At 37.3% G+C, this 19,052-nt stretch overlaps 1 protein-coding gene across 9 annotated transcripts in view; it reads right to left on the reverse strand.

Annotated features, from left to right (window-relative positions):
• The window catches only part of LRRC4C (leucine rich repeat containing 4C), a 1,357,112-nt gene that overhangs the window by 525,295 nt on the left and 812,765 nt on the right, over positions 1-19,052 (reverse strand). For all 9 annotated transcript variants that reach the window (XM_057299145.2, XM_063608149.1, XM_057299144.2 and 6 more), the window contains one exon: positions 15,900-16,036. The gene's annotated coding sequence lies outside the window, so the exon portion shown is untranslated. The remainder of the gene's footprint in view (positions 1-15,899; positions 16,037-19,052) is intronic.

Here is a 19,052-nt window from a genome sequence, read left to right on the forward strand (position 1 = left end):
CATAGATGAGAAGACACTCTGCATTTTAAATGTAGCTTTAAATACTGTACACAGAAATTAAAACACTTATGTAATCTTAGGGAATGCTCACAAAACCTCACAGAGAAGTAGCATGGAGGGCTTCCCAGTACTGGACTCAGGCATCACAAAGTCAGGTATTTCATCTTATTTATCTTTGAATCCAGTGCCCAAGACGGTATGTGGCACTTAGTGAGTATGTGCTTGCTGGTTTTTCTCTACTGTGGGCAGTGGCTCTGGAGGGTCTGAGCAATGAAGATACTTCAGCAATAAAAACCTTCAGGGAAACATCAAATAAACAAGCTCATCAAAGGTAACAAATGTTATGCAGCAGATAAAAGCACAGACTTTAGAATGGGAATTTGTTTTAATCCAAACTCAGCTCCTTCTTCCCTAATTAAAATGCAATCCCTTTATCTTTGCCAAGGCTACTTTGGGTTTTTTTCTTAACCATTTTATGTCCTTTTTCCTCTTCTTACATCCTTTATTTTTCTAAGTTTTACTAACATTTATTATTTAATAAGTGGTAGTATAAATATGTGGATAGACAAATGAATACTGGATCAGGGAGGGTCCATAGAACACTATCAAGTTCAAAGAGAGAGGTCATCTTTATTCACAGAATGTGAAGAAATAGAAATATATATATGTATACACTCACAGACACACACATGCACACACAAATACTTGACATGGGCTTTGCAATAACAGGCCTTGATTTAAATCTTAGCTCAGCCAAGTTTTCTTTTTCTTTCTTTCTTTCTTTCTTTCTTTCTTTCTTTCTTTCTTTCTTTCTGTCTTTCTTTCTTTCTTTCTTTCTCTCTCTCTCTTTCTTTCTTTTTTTTTTTTTTGACAGAGTCTCACTCTATCGCCCAGGTTGGAGTACAGTGGTGCAATCTAGGCTCACTGCAACCTCCTCCTCCTAGGTTCAAGTGATTCTCCTGCCTCAGCCCCCCTAGTAGCTGGGATTACAGGTGCCCACCACCACGCCTGGCTAATTTTTGTATTTTTAGTAGAGACAGGGTTTCACCATATTGGCCAGGCTGGTCTCGAACTTCTGACCTCAGGTGATCCCATCTGCCTTGGCCTCCCAAAATGCTGGGATTACAGAGGTAAGCCACCGTGCTGAGTCCCAGGTTATATTTCTAAGCTCCAGTTACCTCAGCTACAAAATGGGAATGAGAATATCTAACAGAAATAGGCCAATAATGTACATTATTTTAGGGAAATGGAGTTATAGACAAATTTTATTTTTTATATTTATACTTCTATAATGTTTGATTTGTATTTTATGTGAGTATTTTGCAGGCAAAAAATCAATGAAGTTATAAAAATGAAATACATATATGTGAAAATGAATTCCTGAATTTAAAACTTGTAGACTAAATAAAATGGGTACAAAGTTTGATAAATAATGACACTTGTAAATGTACATTCTTCTCTTAATTATGTATAAAATAGTGGGCAGGGTATATTGACAGGTTGTAATCACACTTGGAAGATGTATTTCTCACAATTAGCTTCCAGGGTTGTTTTTGTTTGTATTTAAGGACCAATGGAAGTATTAGTGTGAGATTAAATATTTCAGCATAAAAGACTGACTAATAAAGGATGGAAAACTGTTGGAAAACAGTATAAACTAAGTGGTTCTTTCAATAATGATTCCTAATTCTTAGGCTCCAAACTAAAGATCACAAATTGGTGTTTATGCTAGTATGCTTAAAGAAGCTTCGCTTTCCACAGTTAAAGATACTGTAACCTCATTTATATATATATACACATATATGTGATATATATGTCAAATACTCTTTAAGTTTGTTACAGATGAAAGGAAGTTAGTTTTAGGGTTTACGGATTTCATTAAATAAATGTTGTTTCCTCAAATGATCTATGAAAAACTACCAGAATCAAATATTTGCATATTACTAGCAAGCGTCACACGTGCAGTAAAATGCTACTTTTTGGTAAGTCTGACAACTAAGATGTTCGTACTAACATTTAAACATAATTTACTTTAAAAATAAATGCTTGGCTGGGGACCGTGTCTCACACCTGTAATCCTAGCACTTTGGAAGTTCAAGGCAGGAAGATCCCTTGAGCCCAGGAGTTAGAGATCAGCTTGGGAAATATAGTGCGACCTGTTTCTTCAAAACATAAGAAAATAAAAAAAAATTAGCCAGACATAGTGGTGCATGCCTGTAGTCTCAGCTACTTTGGAAGCTGAGGCAGGTGGCGGGGGGTGTTGTTTGAGTCCAGGGATTTGAAATTACAATAAGCTATGATAGCGCCATTGTTCTCCTGACTGAGCAACAGAGCAAGACACTGTCTGTAAAAAAATAAAAAAGAAAAAAGGAAATGGCTTATTTTTACATATTTGGCTAGCAAAAACTTAGATTCTCTTTATTAAGATTTATCTGATCTCAGTTTAGGAAATTTAAAAAAAAAAACAGGGTCCATGGCTAATTACAAAACATGTTTACTCTTTGACTTACAGACTTTTCCTCATAGCCTAAGGCAGTCTTACAAAAAGATTCCCAACACTCCTATACCTCCAGGCAAAATAACAAAGCAAATCAAGGTGCAATAACTTTAACAGCCAGGTAATATTTACCAGCCGTTTCTTATGCTAGTTTCACCCAGGTCATCCATCATAGAATTCTCAACCTCGACCTCCAGTACCCCAAGTGGGTGTGTGTTACTGAAATGAATTTAAATCTCAATTATAATTAAGCTAGTTGTCTACAGGAAGATTGTTCTAAAGCTTTTCCAGATACATCCCAAGGTCCTGGCCTATAGGCCTCATTAAATTTCTCAGCCACTCTAGAGATCCTCAGGCTTTGGAGAGCTAGATGATGCTCATTGTTGAAGCCACGCTAAAGGAGCTCACCTTCAAATAGGACAGAAAGAACATACACACACACACATAGACAGTAGTGTGTTTACAAAACCACAAGACATGTCTACCAAAATGCAGTGACAACTCAAGGAGCTCATAATCAGTAGGGGAAAATCAGAAGAAAAAGCTATATAAAGATGCTATTCACTCCAGAAATTGAAGAGGAACCAAATTTTTTTTTTTTTTTTTTTTTTTGAGACGGAGTCTCGCTCTGTCGCCCAGGCTAGAGTGCAGTGGCACGATCTCGGCTCACTGCAAGCTCCGCCTCCCGGGTTCAGGCCATTCTCCTGCCTCAGCCTTCCGAGTAGCTGGGACTACAGGCGCCCGCCACCACGCCCGGCTAATTTTTTTTGTATTTTTAGTAGAGACGGGGTTTCTCCGTGTTAGCCAGGATGGTCTCAATCTCCTGACCTCGTGATCCACCTGCCTTGGCCTCCCAAAGTGCTGGGATTACAGGCGTGAGGCACTGCGCCCGGCCAGAAGAGCCTAAATTTTATAGGCAGAAATAGGGAAAAAAACAATTCAAGAAGAAGGAACAACATAAGTAAAAAGAAGATGCATAAAAAGGAGCGCACAATCTCATGCCCAGTGTGCTCTGACCCAGATGAGCAGCAAAACACGAGCCTCTCAGACATTGGGGCAACTAAGGTCTAAGGTGGGCCTGCCCCAGGTGAAGTGCAAAGAGCCACCTTGGACACTTCCTGCTCATCTAGGTTGTGTGAATGAAGCCAAGGAGGTTTTCTCCCACTGGACATCTATCTCAGTGGCCCGTTGCCAACACATCTCTACCCACTGTGGAAAAGGAGTACATGGAGCAATTGAAGATGACTGCATGTCAGAAGTCTAAGGCACTCAGCCTAAGGAGTATGGTTTATGGGTAAGGGAGATCCAAGTGAGAGAACTAAACCTCTTTTTCAGGAAGAGCAAGTAAAAGTGGAGCTGGGAAAACTACCCTATCTTAGGGTAAATATAAAGACATTGGTAATGGTATCTCAGAAAGTAAAGGAAAACCAACTAAAGCCCCATACCATAAGAAAGGCTCAAAATGATATACAACAAGTGGGCTCAGGATAGAGAAATGGTACTAGGATTTAACTGTCAATGTTCTCATAAATATCCCAAATGCCTCCAGATGGGCAGGTCACCATCTAGCATACCAGGCTTTCTTGAAGAGGTGGCTACAGTATATAACATGTAACATATAGTATATAACATGTAACCATGGCATCTTCAACTAGGCAGTGGAAATAAGATCTCATGGCTGGCCACATGAGATCCTTCCTAACTCACTCAAAGATTCATTTTCTTCATGATAATGTCCACAGTTATTTCTGGGAATCTCAGTCCCATCTCACATTGCTTAGGAAATGTTCACTCACTCTGTCTTCTTTGGCAAGGTGCTATGCTACCATCTCCCTTGGCAATGAGCACCCTGAGAATGCCGGTCTGAGGCACAGTCATCTTCCTCTGATGGCCCTTCAAGATCTTCAGTTGACAACATTGCACTGGCATCTGTGGTAGGAGGATCATTCCCCCCTTAACCCTGCAACTGATTTTAGCATCTGGGCCCCCAGAGCAGCAAGGCTTATCTCCCAGGTTAATTACTCTTCCAGGCACTCAGATTCTTTAGTTTCTGTTCTAACTCTAGGAACATTTTAAAAGTGCCTTTTGGCAAAACCAAGTTTTATACCATCTTCTTCATTTCTATTGATGCTTTCTTCTCTCCTGGGCAACTCTACCACACATCTGCCTCTTCTAATATTTTAAGCTAATTAAAAAATAATTACCCCCTCCTTTGTATGTGAAATAAGTTGCCTACAGGCTTCAACATCCACCAATTCTATGGCAGGCAATCTCTAAATTTCAGTCTGGACACGATAAGATCAAGTGACTAAGTATAGAATTAAAACAGGTAACCAATATTTATAGAGTGCTTTCATATAGATTACCCTGTTCAAACTTTTAATTATCCTTTGAAGTAGGTATTATTTATTTTTGCATCTCCTTCATCTTAAACTTACTACAGTTAACAACCACCTCCTTATCTTTCACTCCAAATCTCTCATTCCTTAGAGATCTCTACCTCAGTAAATGGAATTTCAAAGCTTCCATTTACTCAGACCAAACATGTTGGAGTTCTTCTTAATCTCTTTCTTACATCCTGTCTTTAATCATCTCACACATTAAATCTACTCAAAATATATATAGAATCCAACCAGTTCTTACCACTTTCACATCTACCACCGTGGTCCAAGAAATTATCATCTTCCACGTGGATTAGAGCAATAGTCTGCTAATTGTTCTCCCTTCCACTCTCATCTCCCTTCAGTCTATACACATCACAGAAGCCAGGGAGATCTAGCACCCTATTCCAGTTCTTCCCACCTCCAGGACTTCACTCCTTAATTCTAGGACTGGCTAATCTATAGTCCCTTGTGTTCCTCAAATGCATAAATCATGCTCCCACATCAGGGCCTCCCCACTTGTTTCCTCTACTGGAAAGGTTTTCTCCCATATGTTTGCATGCCTCAGCTTCTCACCTCCTTCCTAGCTTTCTCAGCTTCATAATGATTCCTTCCCTGACTGTCATTTAAAATTGCAATGCACTCCCATGCAAGCACTACCTGTTCCTTACCTACTTTATATTTTTCTGTAGAACTTGTCCCCCATTCAACATAACATATTTACTTAAAATTATTTTGTTTTACTTTTTTGCTTATTGACTATCTCTGTCCACTAAAATATGGGTATGTGAGGGTTGATATTTATATTTGTGTTGTTCTCTGCTATATCTCCAAAGCCAAGAATAGTGTCTGACTCATGGGGAGTGCTCAATAAACATTTGTGGAATTACTGAATTAGTCAACACATGCTAAGCAATGCATGTATCTGGAGAATTACGGACTTCTGTTCCATTTCTTCCTCTGTAATTCATTGGCTCTTAACCTTGTGCGTAAGTCTCTCTTAGTCATAATCTTATTTGCCTCATCTATAAAATAGAAATAATTGTAAGGATGTTAACTAAAATGATAAATGTGACAATGCCTCGGACATAGTATACATGAAGCAGATGGTGATTGCTATTGCTATTATTAAAATATTTTTAATAACCTGTGGGATGCCATTTTCAATCTTAATTAAAGGGAGGAAGTTCTACTTTTTTCCACAAAGAATGAAGGCACATGAATTAATTAAAATATATAAAATAATACATGTGTCAACATCCAGCTCAGGGTCTAATCCATAGAAGGTCTATAATGAATGGTTTTTTCAATTGGTCGAGTTTTTTTTTTTTTAATTATTTGATGCACTACATTTCTTGACTTCAAAAGTAGTTTAGCATCATGAGGAATTGGAAGGATTTTGTAAATTATAAGACTTAATATACGATGTTGCTAAAAGAGTGCCTTGCCTAGGGGTTCCCTATTCAATTTTTGAGCATGCAGTGGCCAAGAATATGGATTCTTCAAGGCAGGCTTAACAGCTCCGAGGCTCCGAAGTTGGTGGCCCTTTGTTAAAGAGATTTCTTTTTCAACTTCAGGAAAATCCTCAAGGCCTTCCCTGGCTTTTATTTCCTATCGAAAGTATGAAAATTCCTAGGGAGGAATTCTTACAACTTTTCATCTTGCAGATATCTTAACCCCAAAAAGTAACACTTTGTTAAGGTTGTTGAAAAAAAAAAAAACCCTCTAGTTTCCATCAAAATCAATTCAGCTAATTAGCAAATATAATATCATGTGGTATAATTTTCTTTTGCCAAATCAAATGAAGGCAAGTCAGACTTTTACCAGTAGAATACTGAAGCCACCTTGCACTGGCCTGCACCAGCCTGTAAGAGAATATTCTACACTTCTCTTCCCAACTCAGACTTCAGTGACATCACATTGGTGGGTGAAATGGTTATAGGGGCAGTAGTCACACCACAGAAACATGCAAATATTACACATACTACATATTAGAGCCAGAATTGTTCTCACAGAGCTGATTTTTCAGTACACCATTGGTTCTACCTTGTTATTTTCAAGTATATGAAATAAACACCCATTCGCTCGACAATTTGTTATTGCTGTGCCTTCTTTGTGCAAGGCATTCAATTTAGGAGTCACTCTCTGTAATAGATGCATGCCATTTGGTTGAATAGAAGTTTGCCTCAAATTGTTTTACTGCCTTAAAATTTCTGCTTTGTGGTGTGGTTTCTTGAACAGTAAATGTGTCCTGTGAAACATTTTGCTTTACTGCAGCGATATTTCCCTGTATTTGCAACATGAATATGGAGTTAAAGATGTAAAATCTAAGAAATCAAGCATAATGAATTCCCGTGATTTTTCAGCATATTTGTCACCGGATAAGAAAAAGTTGAGGGGAAACTGATGCACGGCCAATATTATGATTGTTTCACCTAGTGGATTAAGCAGGATTGGAGCCTTCACAGAGACTGATTTTTTTTTTTTTCAAAAGGTTCTTCAGCTCCACCTGGAAACTTCTGAAATTATGTTTGATAAGTTGGACTATATCAAGGAGATGCAATCACTCTGATTATATATTCTCAGTTGGTTACCTATCACTTCTCAGACCTTAACTAGGTCATGTGAAGGTAGCTTAGAAAAACTGGGTAAATCGTGTATCACACAGTCAGAAAAACTGTGAAATCACATTCAGGATGATGGCAATAAATAGTGGCTGCCACTCTTTTACACGTATTTTTAATACTTTTAATATTTTATTAGCTTTTATATTTCTAGCTTAGCTTTGAAAATAAAATAAATATTGTGTTAAGATATTTCTCATGGGCTTTTTATCTTTGAACTAACTCATACAAGTCCTTTTATTTCTATCCTATTTTGTTTTACTGCACTGAGGGAAGAAATATTCTGAAATACAAATTTTTAGATTTGTCTTTTCTCGTGAACTATTGCCTTTATCACGTTAGGTCCTTTTTAAAGAGGCGCAATATTTTTTTCTTCAAGGGGTGAAGCTTTTCAAATACCTAGAGAAACAAATATAAACTATACGTTTTCTATATTTTTTTTAAAAAAGAATGAAACAAACCCATAATATTTTAAATAGGTTATAACAATAGGAATCTCTCCTCCTAACCAAAAAATTGTTTTTTATTTCTAAGTTTCTAATAATAAACTTATTTTGTTTCATAATACCAATATATATTTTTAAATGATATTTTGATTCTGAATAGAATACAATTAGATTCAAAAATACATTGTAAGAATACATGGCAAATTTGGCCAGGCGCCATGGCTCACGCCTGTAATCCCAGCACTTTGGAAGGCCAGGGTGGGCGGATCACGAGGTCAGGAGATCGAGAGACTATCTTGGATAACACGGTGAAAATCCCTCTCTACTAAAAATACAAAAAATCAGCCTGGCGTGGTTGCCGGCGCCTGTAGTCCCAGCTACTCCGGAGGCTGAGGCAGAATGGCGTGAACCTGGGAGGCGGAGCTTGCAGTGAGCCTAGATTGCGCCACTGCACTCCAGCCCGCGCTACAGAGCGAGAGTCTATCTCAAAAAAAAAAAAAAAAAGGTAAATTTTAAAAAATCTAATAAACTTGTGCATCTCCAAGCCCACATAATAGGATAGTCTTCAGTTAACATAGACTATTGTTTATATTGAGTACTATATAGGACTCTGAATATTTCCATTTGTGGCAACTACAAAGTTTAAGGCAGATAAAATTACTTCCACAATATTCCAAATGTTGGGCGTTTTAAGTTTAGAGTTATAAGCCTAATTTTTTATATAGGGAACCTATCAAAGTGAATTTCTATAAAATGAAGTGTACAATAAATATACTTGACCTATTTTAATCTGCCATTCTTATTCTCCACTGAAAATTGCTTGTAAATATAAATTTAAGTGTAAAGTAAAAATCATCCTTCTTCAAACCCCACTCTTTCTATTTATTTTATAGCTCTAGGCACTCATGAAAAGCTTTTCACTCAAAGAGCAAGCCAACGGAATAAAAATCAGAATTTTACTATTATTATTAATCTTGTGAATATTCACTATTAGGAAGCCCCCTAAGAATACATTGCCTTATCAAATATACAAAGTCAAATTTGATGCGAAGAGTTTATAATGTAGGTCAGAAAGAGGTCTTTTTTTCTTTGCCTGTTATGAGCAGAGACCTCTCCTGCTTTCTCAGCAATCCCCTTGCCTTGCATTAAACATGGCTTACTTTTGCTTCATCAGGGTTTGTAGCATCAGCATTATTGCTTGCTCTCCATCAGGGTTCTTGCTGGTTTGCCTCTGGCATCCCTGGTCCAAGAGTGAAGTGCTGGAGAGTTTGTTAGCTGTGACTCTGATTTTCCTGTCAAGGCGTTTTTATATTTGCGAATAGTTATTTCCTTAGGTACCTGGAAAGTCATTGTTTATGTGATTCCGCAGTTTCATAGACTTTATCATAAATTGACAAAATTCAGAGCCCTTCCTTGGGTGATGTTTCAGGTTAAAATTAATGCTCATTTTCAAGGACAGCCATGTCAAATCTTGTCACCACAGGCTGCTTTTTTTTTTTTTTTTTTTTTTTTTAACTCATTGTAATCATTTTGTTTTTGCTTGTGTGTCATGGGTGGGTGGGATTGACATTTGACCCAAAGACTACCAGTCTCTCTATATGGTATAATAGGAAGCTATTGCACTTGACAGTTGGGGCAAGAGAGTGTGTGATTTAAGGCATTTAATTTAAAATATATACAAGTATATGTGTAAAGAATGATGTTTGTCTTTCTTCTGCTGCTACAGTAATCACTTGAGTTCATTTGTAGAGATAAGATTTTACAGAAATAATTCGCTAACTTGATAAAGAATAAAGAAATAGGAAATGTGAACGTATTGTATCTAGAAATGTTAAAGAATTCCTTTTCTGTAGAAGTTTTGGAAGACATAAAACAGATTACTTCCCATCAGCTGAATGTGATCTCTCTCCCTCTGTTAACTCCCACAGCAAGCCATGTGTGATGACTAATGTACTACATTACGCACTAGCAGCAGACAAAGATGAACAAGACACTGCCTTGCTCTGAGAGATGAAATATAACTTTTACCTTGTATGTTATAGCTATGTTGATCTATTTTATCACTGTTAATGGCCCTGTATTATTTGATAATTATTTCTGTATCATACATATTTATGGTCCCCTCAGCACCTAGAACATTTAACACACAGACCAATTTGTTAAATGAATTCATTTAATAATTATTCTTTCATTCAAAAATTATTTGCAAGCTCCGACTATCTAAGGCAATTATCTCTTTAAGATGGTTTTGCATGTATTCCTACCCTGCCAGGAAATAAACTTAGTAGAGTTATTTTTTCTTTTTGTAAATTCATAGTTCCACCTTGATTATTATGTTAACATTTTAGACATCAAAATAGAACCATCAAAATATCTACAAAAATGCTTCCAAGGGACTTCCACTTACAGAAGGATAAAATAGAACTTTTTTCCTTCCTATTTATCCCATTAAAGGCAACCAAAAATCCCAGATATTATATTGGAAAAATGCTTAAGAGGATCTTGAAAAGTAGAGTGAAGAAGGAAGACCATACAAAAAGCTCTGAATCCAAGTAATGACATGGTGGTGAGTTCCTGGATTTTTGTTTTGGCTCCATATTTCCCAGATTTGGAGCTGAAGAGATCAGAAACCCAGAAATGACAATAGGTACATATATATACACACACAGAGAGAGAAAAAAACATTTGACTCTTTCTGGCCAAAGGACAAGGATAGAGCAATTTAATAAGACAAAAAAATTTGAGGCAATTAACACTTTCATCTACCCATACATAAGAGAAAAATGTATGGCCTTATCCTCACCTAGGCCATCAATGCCCTAATGAATAATCTACATTTCTACCTTCACCCGGCTATGACAAGGTCCCCCCAATTTCCATCAGGGTAGCGTCAAAGAAGATCACACAGAAGCCAGGACATTCATCCCTGCCAGGCAGTAACCAGGCCACCCTCCACCCTTTGTATCATCAGTGGAGATAACATAGGGATCCTGAACTTCTACCCCTACCATCCCTATATGTTGGGATGGTGTCAAACTAGGCTTAGAGGAGAGTCAGGACTTTCACCACCACCCAGGAATAATGACACCAATACCCAACCCCCCTGCCGTCCACCAGCACGGTATCAGTGGTGAACAAGTTGGTAATAGTTACAAGGCATTCCTATTCCTCCCAGCCAGGGAGGTATCAATGGAAGTCTAATGCGAGCTGGAAGTCCTGTCCATGCCAGCGGTAATAAAGAGCCCCTGCCCACTCATATATAAGCAAAGGACAGGTGAAAAAACATGAGCTTCTACCTCCAACTGCCATTAATTCTACTCCCACTTCCCCTACTAGAGCAATATTGGAGAAAGCCAACCAAAACAGAAGGTTTAAACAATATCCAGAATCTCATAATATCATACTCAAAATGTCTAGGTTTCAACTGCAAACTACGTATTCTACCAACAATCAGGGAGATTTAAAATGAAATGGAAAAAAAACATTAGATGCTAATATCAAGGAGAGCAAATGGACACCCAGCAAATGCCATAGACAATAAAATAAAATTTGACTTCAGTTTCATACCTTATAAAAATTAATTCAAAATGGATTATGCACTTATAACTAATAAATAAAACTATAAAACTTTTGGGAAAAAAATACAGAAGATAAACTTTGGAGTCTAGAACTAGGCAAAGAGTTCTTAGACTGGAAACTAATAGCATGGCCGTAAAGCGCAAAACTGATAAATGGGACTTCATCAAAATTAAAATCTTTTGTTCTGTAAAAGGATTAAGAGGATGAGAGGACAAGCTATAGACTGAGAGAAAACATTTGCAAGCTAGCTATCTAATAATGTTTAATATACAAAGATATAAAAAGCTCAAAATGCAGCTGTAAAAAGAACCCCAAAAAATCCAATTAGAAGTTGGGCAAAATACATGAACAGATATTTTGGTTAAAAGGATATACAGATGGCAAATAAGTGCATGAAATGATGTCAAACATCATTAGTTATTATAAAAGTGAAAAATAAAGCTACAAGGAGTTATTGTGACATACCTATCAGAAAAATTAAAATAAAAAATGATGACAGCAACAAATGCAACCAAGGCTATTGAGAAACTGGATCACTTGTACATTTCTGACAGGAATGTAAAAAGTTACAGTTACTCTGGAAAACTCTTCAGCAGTTAATTTTAAAAACTAATTATGCAACTACCATACCACCCAGCAATTGTTTGGCCATTTTTTCCCTCAAAATAAAAACTTATATTTACAAAATGTCTGTACATGAATACCTATAGTGAATTTCTTTATAATAGCCCCAAACTAGAAGCAACCAAGACATCCTTCAACAGGTAAATAATTAAACAAACTGTGGTATATGCTTACCAAGAAATATTACTCAATAGAAAAAAATGAACTATTAATGACCTGGATTAATCTTCAGAGAATTATACTGAGTGAAAACAGCCACTGCCCATAAGCCACATAATGTGTGATTACATTTAAATAACATTCTTGTAATGACAAAGTTACAGAAATAGAGAACAGATTAGAAGTTGTCAGTGTTTAAGGGGGAAGTTAGAGATAGGAACGAAGTGGATGTGGCTATGAAAAGGGCAACAGGAGGGTCCCTTGTGGTGATAGAAATGACCTGTATTTTGACCGTAGTAATATCAATATTCTGGTTATAGTATTGTACTATGTAGTTTTGCAAGATATTATCATTGGGTATAAAGGGGGAACAGGCACTCGGGATCTCTGTGTTATTTTTTTTTTTACAACTACATGTGAATGTACAATTATTTAAAAACTAAAAAGTTGAATTAAAAATTCAGTCATCAGTAATATGACATCTACATATTTGTATCTCTACTGCACGGCAATCATATGAATGTCCTTAGTTGATTTTAAGGAATACCATTCAGTTTATAGCCCTGATACCTAAGTGGCCATGTTTTCTATAGAATTCTGACATAAACCTCAATCTAATGCCACCTGACTAAATCAGGAATGGCACCTGACCAAAAGTCAAGCAAATTTTAATTAAGTCATATGCTATGATCTCAATGATCAGGTGAATTGAGCCAATCATATTCTCTCTTTTGAAAATTTAAACACACAGACACACACAAACATAAACGCACACAGAACAGGCTGTGTGCTTTTTATTAAATTACGATCTCTCCGTTCAAGTCTACCCTCCTCTTGCTTTGAGATGCTGGGTCTGGGTCAGTGCAAAGCATATATTTTCTTTTGCCACCTGGCTCCCTGTTTGCCAATACAGGGATACAGAGGGAGAATAGAAGCTTGAGAGGGAAGAAGAAAGTGCTTCCTGCTTCTGACAATGTCGCCCTGTTTATTCCAGTAGCCACTGCGAAGCAGTTGGTTCTATTTTATACATTTTTCTACAATTCAGGAGGAAAAAAACCTAATCGCACTCTTTCCTAGTGATAAAACAGCACTAGCTGGCTGGTACCCCATCCTCAGAAATGGGATTCCAGCTTTGCCTGTGGATTCCTTTCTAGTTTTCAGGCTGTAACACTGGCTGAGTACCATCCCCCACAAAATTCTGCATCCCAGCTCCGTGGGTACCCCAATCTGAGTTTCTGGGGTACAGCCCCAGCTGGCAGACTCTCCTTAAAGGAAAGGTTCTTATCTCTGTGGAGTCCTTGCTGAGCTTCTAAAGTCCCTCTATTTTTCGGGGGACACTCTCACCCAAGACTCCTGTATTCCTTTTCTTCAAAGCCCCTCCTCCAGTATTCTAAATTCTAATAATCTCTGACTCTTACTTTTGTCCCTGCATCCAGGATATCCGCTTCCTGTAATTACTACCTTTATGATTCCTCAGTGTTTTTTTTTTTTTTGCCTTTATTATTCGCCAATAACTGGCTAACCATTCTTTGATAATTCTGCCTATTAAAATAAATGGTGTGGTTTCTGTTTCCTGAATGTAACCTGATTCACACAGGTCATTAGCAGCAGGAGCTGAAGCTGTTAAAGGGAAAGCAGCTGCAGAGGCCATGATAGGCTATGTGCAAGGCAAAATTTTAAGAGGAACAATTAGTAAAAGGCTAAGAAAAATAATCAGAAACAAAAAAGAACAGAAATGAATAGACATTCAGGGAGAAGTAGAGTTGCAAAAAGTTTAAAGCTCCTGTTGCTCATAAGAATGACACAAGCATATAAGAAGCTTCTAGAACTGCCTTTTTTATTCTTGTTTCTTAATTTGGTTTCAGTTCCAGCCCACACATGTTGCCAGAAAAATTCCCTTTTTACATGGGTCACCTAAATGAGCCTTTTTTCTCAATAAACAAAAGAGCCTAAGGAAACAACATCCTTCCCTGTGTATAAGTAGAAAGACCAAGTTTGACGGCAAGGAAAAAAAGACAATTACATATGCTTTTAAAAAGAAACATTCAAATCTTCTCTCTCTCTCTTTTTTGGAGACGGACTCTTGCTCTGCCGCCCAGGCCGGACTGCAGTGGCACTATCTCGGCTCACTGCAAGCTCCGCCCTCCGGGTTCACGCCATTCTCCTGCCTCAGCCTCCCGAGTAGCTGGGACTACAGGCGCCCACCACCGCGCCCGGCTAATTTTTCGTATTTTCAGTAGAGATGAGGTTTCACCGTGTTAGCCAGGATGGTCTCGATCTCCTGACCTCATGATCCACCCACCTCGGCCTCCCAAAATGCTGGGATTACAGGTGTGAGCCACTGCGCCTGGCCAAGTCTTCTCTCTCTTTTTGGTTGATATTTCTATTGAGTGGCTGTGTTTACCTCACTATTGCTTCCTCATCTTTAGAGAGCACTTCACACTTGCAAACACCTCCATAGCTAGGTTCTTATGTGACTCTCCAAACAAAGTGATATCCCTGAAGATAGATTAACATATCTTCCATTCAGCTTAATCTACATAATGTGTAAAGAAAGGGTTATCTTTTGGGAGTATCATGAGTTATGAATGCAGGACAGATAGCTGTTATAAATGCAACTGAGAGAGAGCTAAATATTAATAGGAAAATGCATGAGCAATACCTTCTACCTTCATTTCCAGTCCACTTACAACATTTCTACTTATGCCTTAAAGCAGCAAAAATAATTCAAGTATTTGCCAGTAAAAGGGAAAGTACAAACTTCTCCTCTACAATGGTGCTTAATGTCACTATAATTTGATCTTTTTTTTTCCTTAACACAGTGAAACCCCATAAATGAAAAAAGAGATTGTTTCAGTTTTGCAGAGCTGATGGCTTCTATTTCTAAGTGTGAGTCCCCTTGACTCTTGATGGTATAACAATTATTAACTACAGAGGATGCCACAACCCAATCCTCCAGCTTACAAACTGCCACTTGTTTTGAGTCACTTAGACTTTCATTCTTCCCCACTGGTTCATTCAGACAAGTACAACTTTTCCAATAGCCCAACAGAAAATATTTTCATGCTGTTACCACATAAAGCTTTCCGATCTCCCCAGGTTTTCAAAGAGAGAATCGAAAGCCAGCTACCATTCCCAAACACTTTGTTCCATATTAATGATTGAACCACTGCCCCAGTTTCAAAGAAAAGGAGCCGGGGCATCACCATTTGCCTGCCTGTTTCATTCTGAATCCCAAGAAGGACAATCTGCCACTCTTTCAACTCCTGGGGTAGTGCTCAGAAACATCTGTTTGAGAAACAGTTTGACTCCTACCCTTCTGCATAAATCACTACTGGTAAAAGTTTCATGAGGTGGCAACTTTTTCCCCCTGCTTTCTCCTTTTGTAACTGACTGAAGCCCAAATGAACAAGATGAAATGGCCAGACATTTAGCCATATGCTGGCATCCACATGTGTACATTCGGGAGGGAAAAGAAGCTGTCAGCTGTACCAAAGGAGAATTATAATGATCTGAAATGTAATTAACAACCCCATAGTCAATGAATCTTTGAAGGATTCTAATGGAAAAAATTATACCTCTCACTTACCTGTAGCAAATTGTTCATGGACCCGTTTCTCTGTTTGCAAAACTTGAACCCACTTAATTTATGGCGATTCCGAAGTAGTTTCAGGATGTTTCCATATTGTTAATCCGCATAAGTTATTCTTGCTTTTCCAGTAACTCCTACATAAAATAGAAGAAAAAGATATAATTAGGATTATTTAATGGTCAATAAATGCTGGTAGATTTTAACACCTAGAGCTCACACTAAAAAAAAAAATTAAAACACACACACACACACATTGACCATTTTTATTTTTTGTATGATAGAAAGTAATGGGAAAAATATTTTCTCTTTTAAAAACTATATCAAATGTTATGATTATTTTGTAAATACAGTTACACCTAGTAGTAGATCTCCAGGTGACTGGTAAAGGCTAAATAAAAGTTTATTGATTAGAGACTCAATATAATAGTTTGAATTAAAATTTGCTTGTTACTTCATGCGGTAAGAAGGTGGAAAGGAATTTAACATCTGAGATGTTACAATGGGCCTGGGCTATGTGAATTGCTTTTACATGTATTATTTTATTCAGTCAGCACAGTAATATTTCTTAAGATCTTGCTATCCACACTGTCTAGCAGATGCTTTTGTTAGCCTCATTTTTCAAATTGTAATCGGGAGAACCCACTCCCAATATTTCAACGTAGGTTCTTTCTATTTCCCATAAGTGTCAGCCAGCTGAGAAATAAAGAGAAAGAGTTCAAAGAGAGGAATTTCACACCTGGGCCTCCGGGGGTGACCTCACATATCGGTAGCACTGTGATGCCCACCTGAGTCACAAAACCAGCAGGTTTTAATTAAGGGTTTCAAAAGGGGAGGGGTGTACAAAAGGGGAGTAGGTCACAAAGATCACATGCTTCAAAGGGCAAAAAGGAGAACAAAGATCACATGTTTCTGAGGAAACAGGACAAAAGGCAAAACAAAACTACTGATAAAGGTCTGTGTTCAGCTGTGCATGTATTGTCTTGATAAACATCTTAAACAACAGAAGACAGGGTTCAAGAGCAGAGAACTGGTCTGACCAAAAATTTACCAGGCTGGAATTTCCCAATCCTAGTAAGCCTGAGGGTACTGCAGGAGACCAGGGCGTATTTCAGTAGTCCTTATCTCAACCACATAAGACAGACACTCCCAGAGCGGCCGTTTATAGACCACCTCCCAAGAATGCATTCCTTTCCCAGGGTCTTAATTATTAATATTCCTTGCTAGGAAAATAATTTAGCAATATCTTCCCTACTTGCACATCCATGTATAGGCTCTCTGCAAGAAGAAAAATATGGCTCTATTCTGCCCAACCCCACAGGCAGTCAGACCATATGGTTGTCTCCCCTTGTTCCCTGAAAATCACTGTCATTCTGTTCTTTTTCAAGGTACACTGATTTCATATTGTTGAAACACACATGTTTTACAATCAATTCGTACAGTTAACACAGTAGTGGTCCTGAGGTGACATACATTCTCAGCTTATGAAGATAACAGGATTAAGAGAGTAAAGTAAAGACAGGCATAAGAAATTATAAATGTATTAATTTTGGGAACTGATAAATGTCAATATTAAAATGAAATCTTCACAATTTATGTTCAGAGATTGAAGTAAAGACAGGAGTAAGAAATTATAAAAGTATTATTTGGGAACTGATATATGTCCATATTAAAATGAAATCTTCACAATTTATGTTCCTCTGCCATGGCTCCAGCCAGTCCCTCCATTCAGGGTCCCTGACTTCCCACAACAAATTGTAAAGCAAAGACTTATAAATAGGGGACGTTAGATAATAAGTCCATTTAAACCGAATACCATATTCTCTTGTTTTAGTCAGATGATGGGGAAGACCATTGATTATTGCTTTGTTTTGTTTAAATAATTAATATCAAAATATTTTTTGTGTTAAATCTGGCCTAAGACAAATGAAAAGAGTTATTTTGGCACTAGGCTAATGAAGAATTCCAAAAAAAAAATAGATAATGAATTTCCTGTCACAGTATATCCTAATTATGATGAAACACCTTAACGAGTATTAAATAAAATTTGTAGAAGGCTGTTGTTTTGGACTAAACTCCTGCAATAGGCCCCAGTAGACCAAAGCAAAATGGAGCCACTCATGTTAAGTGTCATGAAGATGAAGTGATACTTTAAAAAACAGGAAAATTTCCAAACAGTCCTTTTTTTTTTTTTCCAAAATAACAAGAGATTCACATAAACCATCTGAAAAAGGGCCAGTCATCCTGACCCAGCATGATAACTGTCTTTACTTTCCTAACAAGGAAAGTAACCTGACAGTAACCAATCTTCTTTTATGTATATGCTGTTTCCTTGTTTCTGCTCAAGCTACCTTTCAAAAACTGAATGTTCTGCTATATCCAATGAAGTGCATTCCTATTTTTATAGATGAGCTGCTGCCCAATTCATGAATAATTAATAAAAGTCAATTAGATTGTCAAACCCAAATTGTTGAAATTTTGTTATTTGACATCACATAATTTTTTTCTCCATTACATTTGTTTTGGCCTGAAGTTGCACATCTATTTAGAATTCACAGTACTCTTTTAACTAAATTTAACAAAAATAACTTCCTGTGCATCTGAACTATACTATTTATTTAATTTAACACTCTCTCATATTAACTAGTTTTTATTAAGAAACTCTCAGCCATGGTAGTTCTCTTTGACCAGCCCATAAGAATCATTATGACATGACAAACCACCCATTAATGCCCTCTTGTTCCCCAAAATAGCCAGCCACAGAAAACCCTCTGCCTCTCACATGAAACTTCTCTCATTTGAAACATCCCTAAACTGCACAAGTGCCCCCTTGCAGCCAACAAATACTTGTAAAATGTACCATTTAGAAAGCCTCTCTAGTTTCCAAAATCCCATCTTAATAGAACATTTGCCAATCAGGTAAGTCTGACTATTTTTGCATTTTACACCCTAAAATTTACTCCTCTTCCTAACACTTTGGAAACTTTGCTTAAATGAAAGATATAGCAGAGGTATCCCCTTGCCACAAGTTTATGAATAAAGTCTTTGTAAATTTTTTCTCAGACTTAGTTTTGATCAGTGTCATTCTGTTTTATTAGAGGAATATTTAGGATAATGTGTGAGTCTAGAGGGAAGTGTCTTAACACGTTCATC

Source organism: Pan paniscus, chromosome 9 (genome assembly GCF_029289425.2).
Source record: "Pan paniscus chromosome 9, NHGRI_mPanPan1-v2.0_pri, whole genome shotgun sequence".
Taxonomy (NCBI): domain Eukaryota; kingdom Metazoa; phylum Chordata; class Mammalia; order Primates; family Hominidae; genus Pan; species Pan paniscus.